Source organism: Aedes albopictus, chromosome 2 (assembly GCF_035046485.1).
Source record: "Aedes albopictus strain Foshan chromosome 2, AalbF5, whole genome shotgun sequence".
NCBI classification, from domain to species: Eukaryota; Metazoa; Arthropoda; class Insecta; order Diptera; family Culicidae; genus Aedes; species Aedes albopictus.
The window spans coordinates 95,936,873-95,949,214 of NC_085137.1; the positions used below are offsets into that span (position 1 = coordinate 95,936,873).

The 12,342-nt window shown below is 42.5% G+C and overlaps 1 protein-coding gene across 11 annotated transcripts in view; it reads left to right on the forward strand.

Moving 5' to 3' along the window:
• The window catches only part of LOC109402099 (rap guanine nucleotide exchange factor 2), an 86,547-nt gene that overhangs the window by 20,241 nt on the left and 53,964 nt on the right, over positions 1-12,342 (forward strand). The window lies entirely within an intron of this gene.

Below are 12,342 nucleotides of genomic sequence, written 5' to 3' on the forward strand. Positions count from 1 at the left end.
CTGCTCTAATTGCACTTTGAAAATAAGGGAAGTGTCACGGCCCTTATTCATTTGGATCTCAGTGCCATTAGCACCAGCTCGGATCAATCACGAAGGAGCAACCATTGACATGTATATCAGGTATCAGGTATCAGAAGGCCGGCTCCAGAGGCACGTTATCCTCCATTTGGGACATTTGTGCCATCGCCAAAATAACAACCTATTTCCACAGACAAACAGACATACTACTCAAATCACAATCATCGCACGATTTAACGGTCATTTTGAAAATAAACTGTGGTTCGGACTGTGCTCGCATCTGTCATGGTGGCGCTGCTGTGCCTCAATTTTGCTGAGAAATGAACGCGACGCCGATCAATGTTTACATAAAATGACTCAATCATGAACCTTCATTCATGTTTTATGAATGGATGACGGCACGGGGGAGTCGTCACCTGCAAAATTATTACATCGAGCCGAGGGAAACAACACCTGCAAATGAATGCTTCGGATTGAGCATTATAGAGGGTGCTAGTGAGATGCCAAACGATGTTTTTGAAGCAATTTTCTTCTAAGTAGTATGTCTGTTTGTCTGTGCTATTTCATCATCTACCTGAGGGAAAAGGAAGGAAAAAGGATTTGGATGTGGATAGGGACAGGTAGGGAAATAGGAAAAATACCCTGAGAGAGGGTACTAACGCACAAGCGTACCACAATGGGTTCAAACAGCGCCCTGAAAAGGGCACTGTAATAACGCATAAAGCGAAAGAGAGCCTATAGCTCTTTACCACAGCGAGTTAAGAACAACAGAGTTGTAGGGTCAATGGTACCTACAATTTCGGAACGGATTGGAGACGTTCTTTCGGACGATAGCTAGACTATCAGGTTTGGTGGTCTATCAATAACTAAAACTATATTTACATTTTCATATGAATTCAGGTGATATATGCATGTGTGTTGTGGTTACGTAACAAGTGTTCATAGTGTTGTGTTGTACAATTATAATTTAAGTTTGTGTTGTGTCGGGTACGCCACACTACTCCCCCCATAGTTTTACCAGTATTGACGAGGGATCTTCACGCGACGTCCAGAGCGTGTTTGGTAGGTAGTCTGTTCTGGCGCTGCTGCTGCAGCATCGGGGCATCGATCGTCTACCTGCATGAACGCTGCCTTCAAACGATCGATTGAAACGGCAATGTGTTTGCCGTTCACGTCCACGATGAAAAGCTTTTTCTTCCGACGAACCACACGATATGGCCCATCGTACGGCTGAGTGAGCGGAGGTTTAATTGCTCCTACCTTCACGAAAACGTGGCTGCAGGTAGATAGCTGCTTTTGGACGAAGGCAGATTCTCTTGAGTGGTTGCTCGTAGGTTCGGGTCTCAGCTTCGACATCGTGGTCTTCAGATCGGCGACGAATTCTGGTGTCGGCTTGTTGCTCTCACCAGAGACGAAAAACTCACCAGGCAGTCGAAGTGAAGTGCCGTAGGTAAGCTCGGCAGCCGTTGCTTGCAGGTCTTCCTTCAGCGATGATCGGATTCCGAGGAGCACGATGGGTAGAACTTCGGTCCAACGAGAGTTCTGATGGCACATTATAGCTGCTTTGAGTTGACGATGTGTGCGCTCGATCTGCCCATTAGCCTGCGGATGATATGGAGTGGTGCGCAGGTGTGTGATTCCGAGCATCCGTGTCAGTGTGCGGAACAACTCGGATTCAAATTGTCTCCCACAGTCCGTAGTTACATTTGTCGGAACACCGAATCGGGAGATCCAGCCGCTGACGAAGGCACGTGCGACGGTGTGCGCTGTCATGTTAGGTAGTGGGAAAATCTCAGGCCATCGGGTGAATTTGTCGATGATGGTGAGACAGTACATATTACCTTCGGACGGTGGAAGCGGGCCGATGAGATCCATGTGGATGTGTGCAAATCGTTCGTTCGGGGTTGAGATCCTGTCTATCGGAGTCTTGTTGTGTCGCTGTACTTTGGATTTCTGGCAAGGGATACAGTGGGTAACGAACTGTTTGCAGTCGCGACGAAGAGAAGGCCAGATGAATCTCTCAGAGACGAGTCGAGTAGTGGCACGAACTCCGGGATGGGATACACTATGCAGCTTCTCCATGATTCTCCGCCGAAATTCGTGTGGGACGAATGGACGGATGGCTTCTGTAGAGATGTCGCAGTATATCGGTGTGGAGACTAGAGGTGATTTCAGTCGCTTCAGCTTGACGGTTGTGTTGGTTGGTGGGTTCTCCAAAAATTTCTGCAGCTCGGGATCGGTCTTCTGCAACTCAGCCATTTGGTCGTAGTCGATTGCCTCGGTGGTGGTAATGGTGTTGATGCGACTCAGCATGTCGGCGACTTTATTTGCTTCGCCCGATACATGCCGAATGTCGGTGCAGTACTCACTGATGTAGCTGAGTCTGCGCTGTTGTGTTGGAGTTGCTTTGTCGGGTCGTTGCTGAAAAGCGGTGGTGAGGGGCTTGTGATCTGTATAGATACAGAAATCTCGAGCCTGCAGAATATCACGAAAGTGCTTGACTGCTTCGTACATAGCGATTAGCTCCCTATCGTACGTGCTAGCCTTTTGTTGGCTCTCGCTCAATTTTCTGGAAAAGAAAGCAAGTGGTTGAGGGCCTTTGTTCGTGATCTGGTGTAGGACGGCTCCGATGCACGTGTTAGAAGCGTCGACGTCTAGGGCGAGCTTCGCTTCGGGAGACGGGTGAGCAAGCAGAGTAGCGTTCGCCAAATCCTGCTTGCATCGTTTGAATGCTTCATTCGTGGCTTCGCTCCATTCGAGTGCTGTGGTATCGTTGCGGACATTTCCACCGATCATCGCCTGCAGAATCTGTTGGTTTGCTGCTGCTCGTGGGATGAAACGTCGGTAGAAATTTATCGTGCCGAGGAACCTCTTCAGCTGCTTGGCGTTTGTTGGCCTCGGGACATCCAGGATTGCTTGGACCTTGCTGCGCTTGGGCTTGATTCCGTCAGGAGTGACTTCGTGGCCCAGGAAATCGACTGATTCCTGACCAATCTGGCATTTTGCGGCGTTGATGACGAGGCCGTTTTGCCTCAACCGTTCGAAAACGGTGCGGAGGTGCTCTTTGTGCTGCTCTACGTTGTCCGATGCAATGCAGAGATCGTCGATGTAGGGATAGACGAAATCGAGGTCGCCCAGGATGGCGTGCAGGTGCCTTTGCAGTGTTTGACCTGCATTCCGCAGCCCAAAGGTCATATATTTGAACTCGAAGAGTCCGAAAGGGGTTGTAATGGCCGTCTTGGGGACATCTTCGGGAGCTACTGGGATTTGGTGGTATGCACGCTGTAAATCAATACAGGTGAAAATTTTCTTACCGTGCATGATGCTGGAGAAATCCTGTATGTGAGGCACGGGGTACCGGTCGGGAACGGTGATGGCATTCAGGTTCCGGTAGTCACCACAGGGTCGCCACTTGCCGTTCGACTTCTTGACGAGGTGCAGCGGGCTGGCCCAGCTGCTTTTCGACGGCTGACAAATTCCTTGCTCCATTAGGAACTGGAACTCAGCTTTCGCTTCTTTCAGCTTGTCCACAGGTAACCGGCGGGGACGGCAGAACACGGGTGGGCCGGTGGTGATGATCTGGTGCACGGTGTTAGCTTTGGTCGGTTTGTGCTTCATGTCGAGGACGGTGATGTCTCGATACTCGGCGAGGATTACGGCGAACGGGGAATTCGCATCGTATGTGGTGATGGCTGGCTCGGTCGCTGCTCGGATGTTTTCGATCTCCAGCCGGGTGGTATTATCGATCAACTTGTTTCTCCGCAGATCCACGAGAAGATCGAAATGCTTGAGAAAGTCAGCACCGATGATTGGGGATTTCACATCGGCGATGACAAATACCCACAGGAATGTTCTTCGCAAACCCAGATCGACGGTGATGCGTTTGGTACCGTAGGTCTGAATTGGAGTACCGTTTGCGGCGAAAAGTTGCTCGGAAATCGTTGGCTTAAGGCGTTCCTTTGGTGTGGGTGGTACGACAGAGATGTCAGCGCCGGTGTCGATGAGGTACCGGTTCGAAGTTTTGAGGTCGTGGATGTGGATTCGCTGGACGTCCGCGGTTTGGTTCAAGCTGCTGGTGTTTTGGGTCGGGGTAGGTTCACTAGGTGTTGCGGGGTCGACGACGGTGGTACTTGGAGCTAATTCTCTCTCGGGCGAGAGTACACCTCGATATTCCCGTCGAAAAAAATGCACTTGACGTTGGGGTTATCACTTCTGTTCTTCTCACACTTCCTAGCTTGGGCACCGTGTCGGTAGTGAAACCAACAGATCCAACGACGGCTTGACTTGCTTCTCGCTGGGGTCTCTTCTCGCCGGCCGGACGAACGATGGCGCGGACGGCTACGTTGTCGGTCGCGTCCACGGAAGCTACCTGACAAGGCTTCATCCAGGCGTCTCGATAGTGCTTCGATGCGTTGTTCGAGGGACGATGTCGATGAGGTTTCGGGCTTCTGAACGGCTGCGATCTGCTCACGGGGTGCTTCCAAAATTTTATCCGCCACCTTCGCTTGCTCGTCGAGCGTCGCAGTCGGCATGGCGGCGATGATAGAACGAGTGGTGTTGGGAAGGGCTCGCAACCAGAGGTTAGACAATACGCTGTCGGTGCAACCTACTCCGCCCAAGCGGCGCATCTCGGAAAGGAGAACGCTTGGTTTTTGGTCCCCTAAGGACATACCGGAGAGCAGGCTGGTCAATCGCTGCGTTTCTGACGGCTGGAAATGCGCCATCACAGCTTTTTTGAGACGGTCGTACTTGTCGTTAGTGTTCGACGCGTTGCAGCTAGTGATCACTGTATGCACAAATTTCGCGCGCGAACCGAGGGCAACGATTACGGCATTAAACTTGAACTTATCGTTCCGTATGGAATTAACACTGAATGCCGCCTCGAGACACATGAACCAGGTCTCAATGTCGTCCGGGTCGAAGTCCGGGAAACTGATTTTGGCAATGACCGGCTGTTCTTTGGAGTCGACGTCATCTTCTTTCTTGGTTTTGCTCGCGACTCCAGAAAGTTCTTCGGTCGCCATTGCGATTTTCACACGCGAGTGATATCGGCACTGTGATTTCGCGATTTCACGGTATCGAAAAGAGTTTTTTTTACGATCGCGGTTCGATCACTTTTAGACAAATCGCGGTTCGAATGATTTCGCGACGTCGGGGTCACCAGTTGTAGGGTCAATGGTACCTACAATTTCGGAACGGATTGGAGACGTTCTTTCGGACGATAGCTAGACTATCAGGTTTGGTGGTCTATCAATAACTAAAACTATATTTACATTTTCATATGAATTCAGGTGATATATGCATGTGTGTTGTGGTTACGTAACAAGTGTTCATAGTGTTGTGTTGTACAATTATAATTTAAGTTTGTGTTGTGTCGGGTACGCCACAGAGTATCCTGAAGATTCAGGTTTCTGGAGTCAATTTCACTTAATAAGTGTTTACCGAATACTCGGAAACGCAGTTGCGCGAAAACTGGACAGTTACATATCAAATGATACGAAGTTCCATAATCGGATTCACAGCTATCACAGGCAAATGAATCAGCTTGCTGAATATTCGCCATGTGATAGCTGAGTCGGCAGTGGCCAGTCAATGCTTTGACCAGCATGCTGCAATTCTGCTTAGACAGATTAGTTAGATACTTCGCCACCCGTAGAGATGGCTCAGCACTATACAATTTGGTTTGACGACATGACTCCAAACTATTCCAATATTGTCTGTGTTGAGTGACAGCCCAGGTGTGAATCTGAAGCTTAATCCAACACTTCGATATCGGAATAGCTGGCTCAGGGCCAATGAAGTCATGTGATGCTCCAGAGCGAGCTAGCTCATCAGCCAATTCATTTCCAGCAATGGAACAATGACCAGGTACCCATAGAAGGTGAACAGCATTTGCTGAATTCAGCTCCTCGATTTGAGTTCGACAAGCGATAACTATCTTCGACCTGGAGTTGGCCGAAGCAAGTGCTTTAATAGCAGCCTGGCTATCTGAACAGAAGTATATTACTTTGCCCATTACGTGCTGCTGAAGTGCTGATTACACTCCGCACATAAGAGCAAAGATTTCGGCCTGAAAAACGGTGCAGTGTCTACCAAGTGAATAAGACTGATACAGCCTTAGCTCACGAGAATAAACACCAGCACCTGCTCGACCTTCGAAAAGGGAGCCATCAGTGTAACATACGACGCCGTCTGAAATACTTCTTTCCAGATAACCAGATGTCCACTCTTCCCGGGAAGGGAATTTCGTGGAAAATGTCCTATATGGAAAATTACAAGCAATTGTAAGATCACTTGGAGCATGGACAATTTTGTCCCAATTCACCAAAAGTGGAAACAACGAGGTGTGTGTTGATGTGCGGTTCACAGGAGTTTCCTCTAGTAGACCGAGTACCCGTAACCGGTAAGTGCAAGAAAGGGCTTCTTGTTTGAGATGAATGTGTAGTGGGGCAACGTCAAAGAGAACTTCTAGCGCTGCCGTAGGAGTTGAAGAGAACGCTCCAGACATCGCCATTAAGCACATCCTCTGGAGATGGCCTAATTTTGATTGGACCGTTCTCACTTCATCCTTTTGCCACCACACAAGACATCCATAAGCCAATATTGGCCGAACCACAGTTGTGTAAATCCATTTGATATACTTGGGTTTTAGACCCCAAGTTGTACCAAAAGTACGCCGGCATTGCCCGAAAGCCATACAAGCTTTCTTGATTGATGAACTCAATGTGAGGTGTCCAGGAAAGCTTGGAATCAAGAATGACTCCAACGTACTTTACCTGTTCAGTCACATCGATTTCAGAATCAAAGAGACGCAAAGGTCGAACGCCATTACGGTTTCGCCTTTCCGTGAAAAGAACAATGGATGTTTTACTCGGATTAACCGAAAGGCCATATTGGCGACACCAACCCTCAACTACCTGAAGGGCGTTTTGCATCAAGTCGAAAAGGGTGCTGATGCACATACCAACTAACAATGTTAGGTAGTCGTTGACAAAACCATAAGTAGGAAAACCGCTATTGACGAATTTCGCGCCAACTCGACCAGTGGTTGGCAACACCCTCTCAGAATCGAATGAAACTTGGTGGGCATAAAGACTAGGTTTTTATAAGCAACTTTGCATACTTAAATTTTCGAAAATTTTCAAGAGTAACATTTGAAGAGGGCCTAACTTTTTTTCGAAAATTTTTTTAAAATCGATGTAGCTCAAAAATGACAAGACCTATAGAAAAGTGTTGTATGGGGGACTTTTAGAGGATTGTCCAAGCTTTCATGAAAAAATATTTTAAAAATTCTAAATACATTTTTATACGCTAAAAAATATATTTTTAAAATTAAAAGTCAATTTACAGAAAATGCCCACTTTTTTATGTTTTGAATTTTTTTTCCAAAGAAAGTCAATATTGTTGCCTAACTTTCCTCCATACATCACAAGATGGGCACTTTTAAGGAAAAAAAGTTTTTCTAACAAAAACTTTTTCATGTTATTTTTTTTAGCGTGTTGCGCATTAACTCGTACAGGATGTATCAAGAATCCTTATACCCATTTAATAACACTCAATGGTCATTACAACTTTGTTTGATTGGGTGCCTTTTTTTTCTTGGCGTTACATCCCAACTGGAATAGAACCTGTTTCTCAGCTTGTTTTGATATCTGAATGCATAAAACAGCATTCTGTTTGCTGAAATTGTATTATTGTGTGCCTAGAACCAGTGAACTAACATCATTATTAAAAGCGAATGATAAAGAATCGGTTTTATTTCAACAATGACTAACCACTGATCGATGCAATTTGGAAACTATTACTAAGACTATAGACGTGTTTGTTCCGTATTTTGTAGAAAAAGTTGATGAGCTTATAACTCATGATTTCATTTATAAAGAACAATCCTCATTTTTGCGGGATAAAAAAGAATCTCTTAAACAGGGTGAAGTATTAACAATTTGTGACTTTTCAGAAAATTATTCATTTATCATTCAAAATTCAGCTCAAGGTTACCATTGGAATAATTCTCAAGCTACCATTCACCCCTTTGAAGTGTACTACAGAAAAGAAAATAAGTTGGAAAACTTGAGCTTTATAATAATATCTGAAGTACTTACACACGATACAACAGCAGTTCAGTTATTTATATCAAAACTGCTGGATTTCATTAAACAATCGATTGATTTCTCAAAAATTACTTTCATGTCAGATGGAGCAGCAGCTCATTATAAGAACAGAAAAAAATTTGCCAGTTTGTGCAGTTTTCGGTCCAATTATGGATTGGAAGCAGAATGGCACTTCTTCGCAACTTCACATGGCAAAGGTCCATGTGACGCTGTTGGAGGTACTCTCAAGCGAATGGCAAAACGAGCAAGTCTTGCTCGAGATTATGGAAACACAATCACAACTCCTCGAGAACTGTATGACTGGGCAGTTAAACAGTCAGATATACATACACTCCCGTTCAAAAGTTTGGGGTCACCCCCTCAAAAACATGTCATTTTTTTAGGCCCATATCTCCGCCAATTTGCCTCCAATTTCAAAACCCTAGGTTTCATTCAAAAGATAATAAGTCAAAGAAACTTTGAACATGATTTAAAAGAAACTTTTTCAAAAAAATTTGTATGTAAACTTAACCCAAAGTTGCCAAATTTTCTAAAAAATGAATATAAACTTACGGCAGTGTCGCTGGAAGTTGGGTCGACCAAATTTTAAGATGAGAGCGTCAATATGACCCATTTTCTATTAGCTTTCAACTGCTTTTTACAGAACCTAGCTAAAAAATCTAGAAAAAAAGTTAATAAGTAAATTAATCCTTGATGTCATCGACCAAAAGTTTGGGGTCACCCCTCAATATGATGTATCGGCCAAAAGTTTGGGGTCACTTTCGTAAAACATGGAAAAGTGATTTGGTGATATCTTCGTCATCTATAGTTCAATTTTAATTATTTTTGGCTCATTTCAAAGATAATTAACTAAATTTACGTTTGATGTCTTCAAATTAACGTATTTAACGATTTTTGTATATAAAAATGCTATGTAAAGTTAGCACATTTTACCACGCTTCAAAAAATGAGGCAACTTTACGTTAAATTTTAGTATGTAAATTTCAACAAATATGTGTGGTTCAATGTCTATGCAGTAAGTATCATTCATTTTGTTTCAAATAAGCCAAGAAGAATTAAAAGTGAATGAAAGATGACAAAGATATCACCAAATCACTTTTCCATGTTTTACGATAGTGACCCCAAACTTTTGGCCGATACAGCATTTTGAGGGGTGACCCCAAACTTTTGGTCGATGACATCAAGGATTAATTTACTTAATAACTTTTTTTCTAGATTTTTTAGCTAAGTTCTGTAAAAAGCAGTTGAAAGCTAATAGAAAATGGGTCATATTACCGCTCTCATCTTAAAATTTGGTCGACCCAACTTCCAGCGACACTGCCGTAAGTTTATATTCATTTTTTAGAAAATTTGGCAACTTTGGGTTAAGTTTACATACAAAATTTTTTGAAAAAGTTTCTTTTAAATCATGTTCAAAGTTTCTTTGACATATTATCTTTTGAATGAAACCTAGGGTTTTGAAATCGGACGCAAATTGGCGGAGATATGGGCCTAAAAAAATGACATGTTTTTGAGGGGGTGACCCCAAACTTTTGAACGGGAGTGTATAACAAAATTGAATTTCTGCTTTATTTCAAATGAACAATATGCAAAAATGACGGATGAACTTGAAGAACTATACACATACAGTCACGTAAAAACAATACCTGGTACACAAAAATTTCATTCATTTGTGCCAATTTCTGAAAATCAAATTGAAGCGAAGAAGTTTTCGAATTCAAAAGATAATCCAAAAAAGTTTACTTTGTTTCAGATAGACTAAAGATCTAATATTCAAAAAACGTTACAATAGAATGTATAAAAGAAGGATGTATATATTGTAGAAAAGAAAATAATTGAATACACATATACATATGTACATATTTCATCAATACACAAGCGTTTTCATTGATATAAAACCCTAAAAGCAAATTTGTCTTGAGCCCTTTCCAATATCAAGCACGTTAAGATATTAAAAAAGTAGTTGAGCCCATTAAGTTTTAATGGATTGTCATTAGGATTATGGATACATTATTGTACGAGTTAATGCACAACACGCAAAAAAAAAAATGAAAAAGTTTTTTTTAGAAAAAATTTTTTTCCTTAAAAGTGCCCATCTTGTGATGTATGGAGGAAAGTTAGGCAACAATATTGACTTTCTTGGGAAAAAAAATCAAAACATAAAAAAGTGGGCTTTTTCTGTAAATTGACTTTTAATTTTGAAAAGATATTTTTTAGCGTGTAAAACATTTTTTTATATTTTTTAAATGTGTTTTCTTGAAAGCTTGGACAATTTCCTAAAAGTCCCCCATACATCACTTTTTTGTACAACTTATCATATTCGAGTTATATTTTTTTGTGAAAAAAACGGCTAATGCGCAACACGCTAAAAAAACTAACATGAAAAAGTTTTTGTTAGAAAAACTTTTTTTCCTTAAAAGTGCCCATCTTGTGATGTATGGAGGAAAGTTAGGCAACAATATTGACTTTCTTGGAAAAAAATTTCAAAACATAAAAAAGTGGGCATTTTCTGTAAATTGACTTTTAATTTTAAAAATATATTTTTTAGCGTGTAAAAATGTATTTAGAATTTTTAAAATATTTTTTCATGCAAGCTTGGACAATTCTCTAAATGTCACCCATACATCACTTTTTTGTACATCTTATCATATTCGAGTTATTTTTTGTGAAAAAAAAACGGTTAAAGAACTTTGACTCTTTTTAAATGTTAGTCTAGGTTAATTTTGAAAAAACAAAATACGCAAAGTTGCTTTAAAAGGTAAAGTCTTGAAACCTACAAAATTTCATAACATTCTGAGGGGGTGCTGCCAACCCCGAAGACGAGTTGGTGCGAAATTCGTCTATTATTGAGTTGCCTCAATAGCGTATCTGCTACGAGATTCCACAAAAGCGGTGATAAGACTCCCCCTTGGGGCATCCACAAATACTCAATTTCCTAATCCCTGCTAGACGCAATGTCGAGAAGAGATATTGGTTTTTGAGCATTTGGTAAATCCAATTGGAAATCGTTGGAGATATACCATGACTCCGTGCGGCTTCCAATATGGCATCGAAAGGCACGTTGTCAAAGGCACCCTCGATATCTAAGAAAACACCCAAACAAGATTGCTTTTGAACGAATGCTTTCTCGATATCGTAAACAACCTTGTGTAAAAGAGTCACAGTGGACTTACCAGATTGGTAGGCATGTTGGTTCACATGAAGAGGCACGTTGGCCAGATGAACATCACGGATGACAGTGTATCAGTCAACGTCTATATTCTACCACTATAAAATAAAAATGAACATATTTGATTTTTAACATGTGATAACGTAAGCCTAAAAAGTTGGTATCAATGAACTACGCGCCCAATGGTCATAAGAAAGATAAGAAAAATAGCTTCAATTCGATGAACAACCAGGCCATACCAATCCAGAGCCATGTAGTTTCACATACTAGATGAAATAAACACCTACACATGGCAAAATCTACGCTCCACGCAAATTTCAAAATTTTTGTATGGACAAAAGTTTACGTACGAGGGGTCGGAGGGGTATCAGAACATCGGCTCTAGTAGCACATACTCCTCCGTTTGGGAGATTTGTTTGGGTCGGAAAGGGGTCTGAGATGGTCTAAATTTGGTCTACGTGGTTTATGAGCAGCCCCTAAGCTGATAAGCAGACTCTGTTCTTCACAGATACATGTTTTTCAGCAGTCATGTTCTTTACATTTGCTAATAACACGGCTCGACAAAATTTTACAAAATTTGGTGCTATGGGATGAGAAAAAAATAACAGGGGTTTGGGATGGCACCCTAGAAGTGTCATAGTGAAAGAATTTTCGAAAAATATTGGACCGGACCTTCACAGTTTAAAACCGAAGTTTGTATGGAGAACTTGGGGTGTTCAATTGATATGCGCATTAACGTGCCGTGCATATTTTTAAGCGTTTTCGCTATTTGGGTTAGTTTCGTTATTGTCTAACGCCCAAATATATGCACAGCGCGTTCTAATGCACATATCAATTGAACACCCCAAGTTCTCCATACAAAACTTCGGATTTCAACTGTGAAGGCCCGGTCCAATATTTTTCAAAAATTCTTTCACTATGACACTCTTCTAGGGTCTTTCTTTGTCTGAGCACTATTGCATGAATTTGTACATTTCTGGCAAGTACAACACTATGCCCAGGGGGTCGAAAAAAATTTCCCGACTGGAACGAGAATCGAACCCG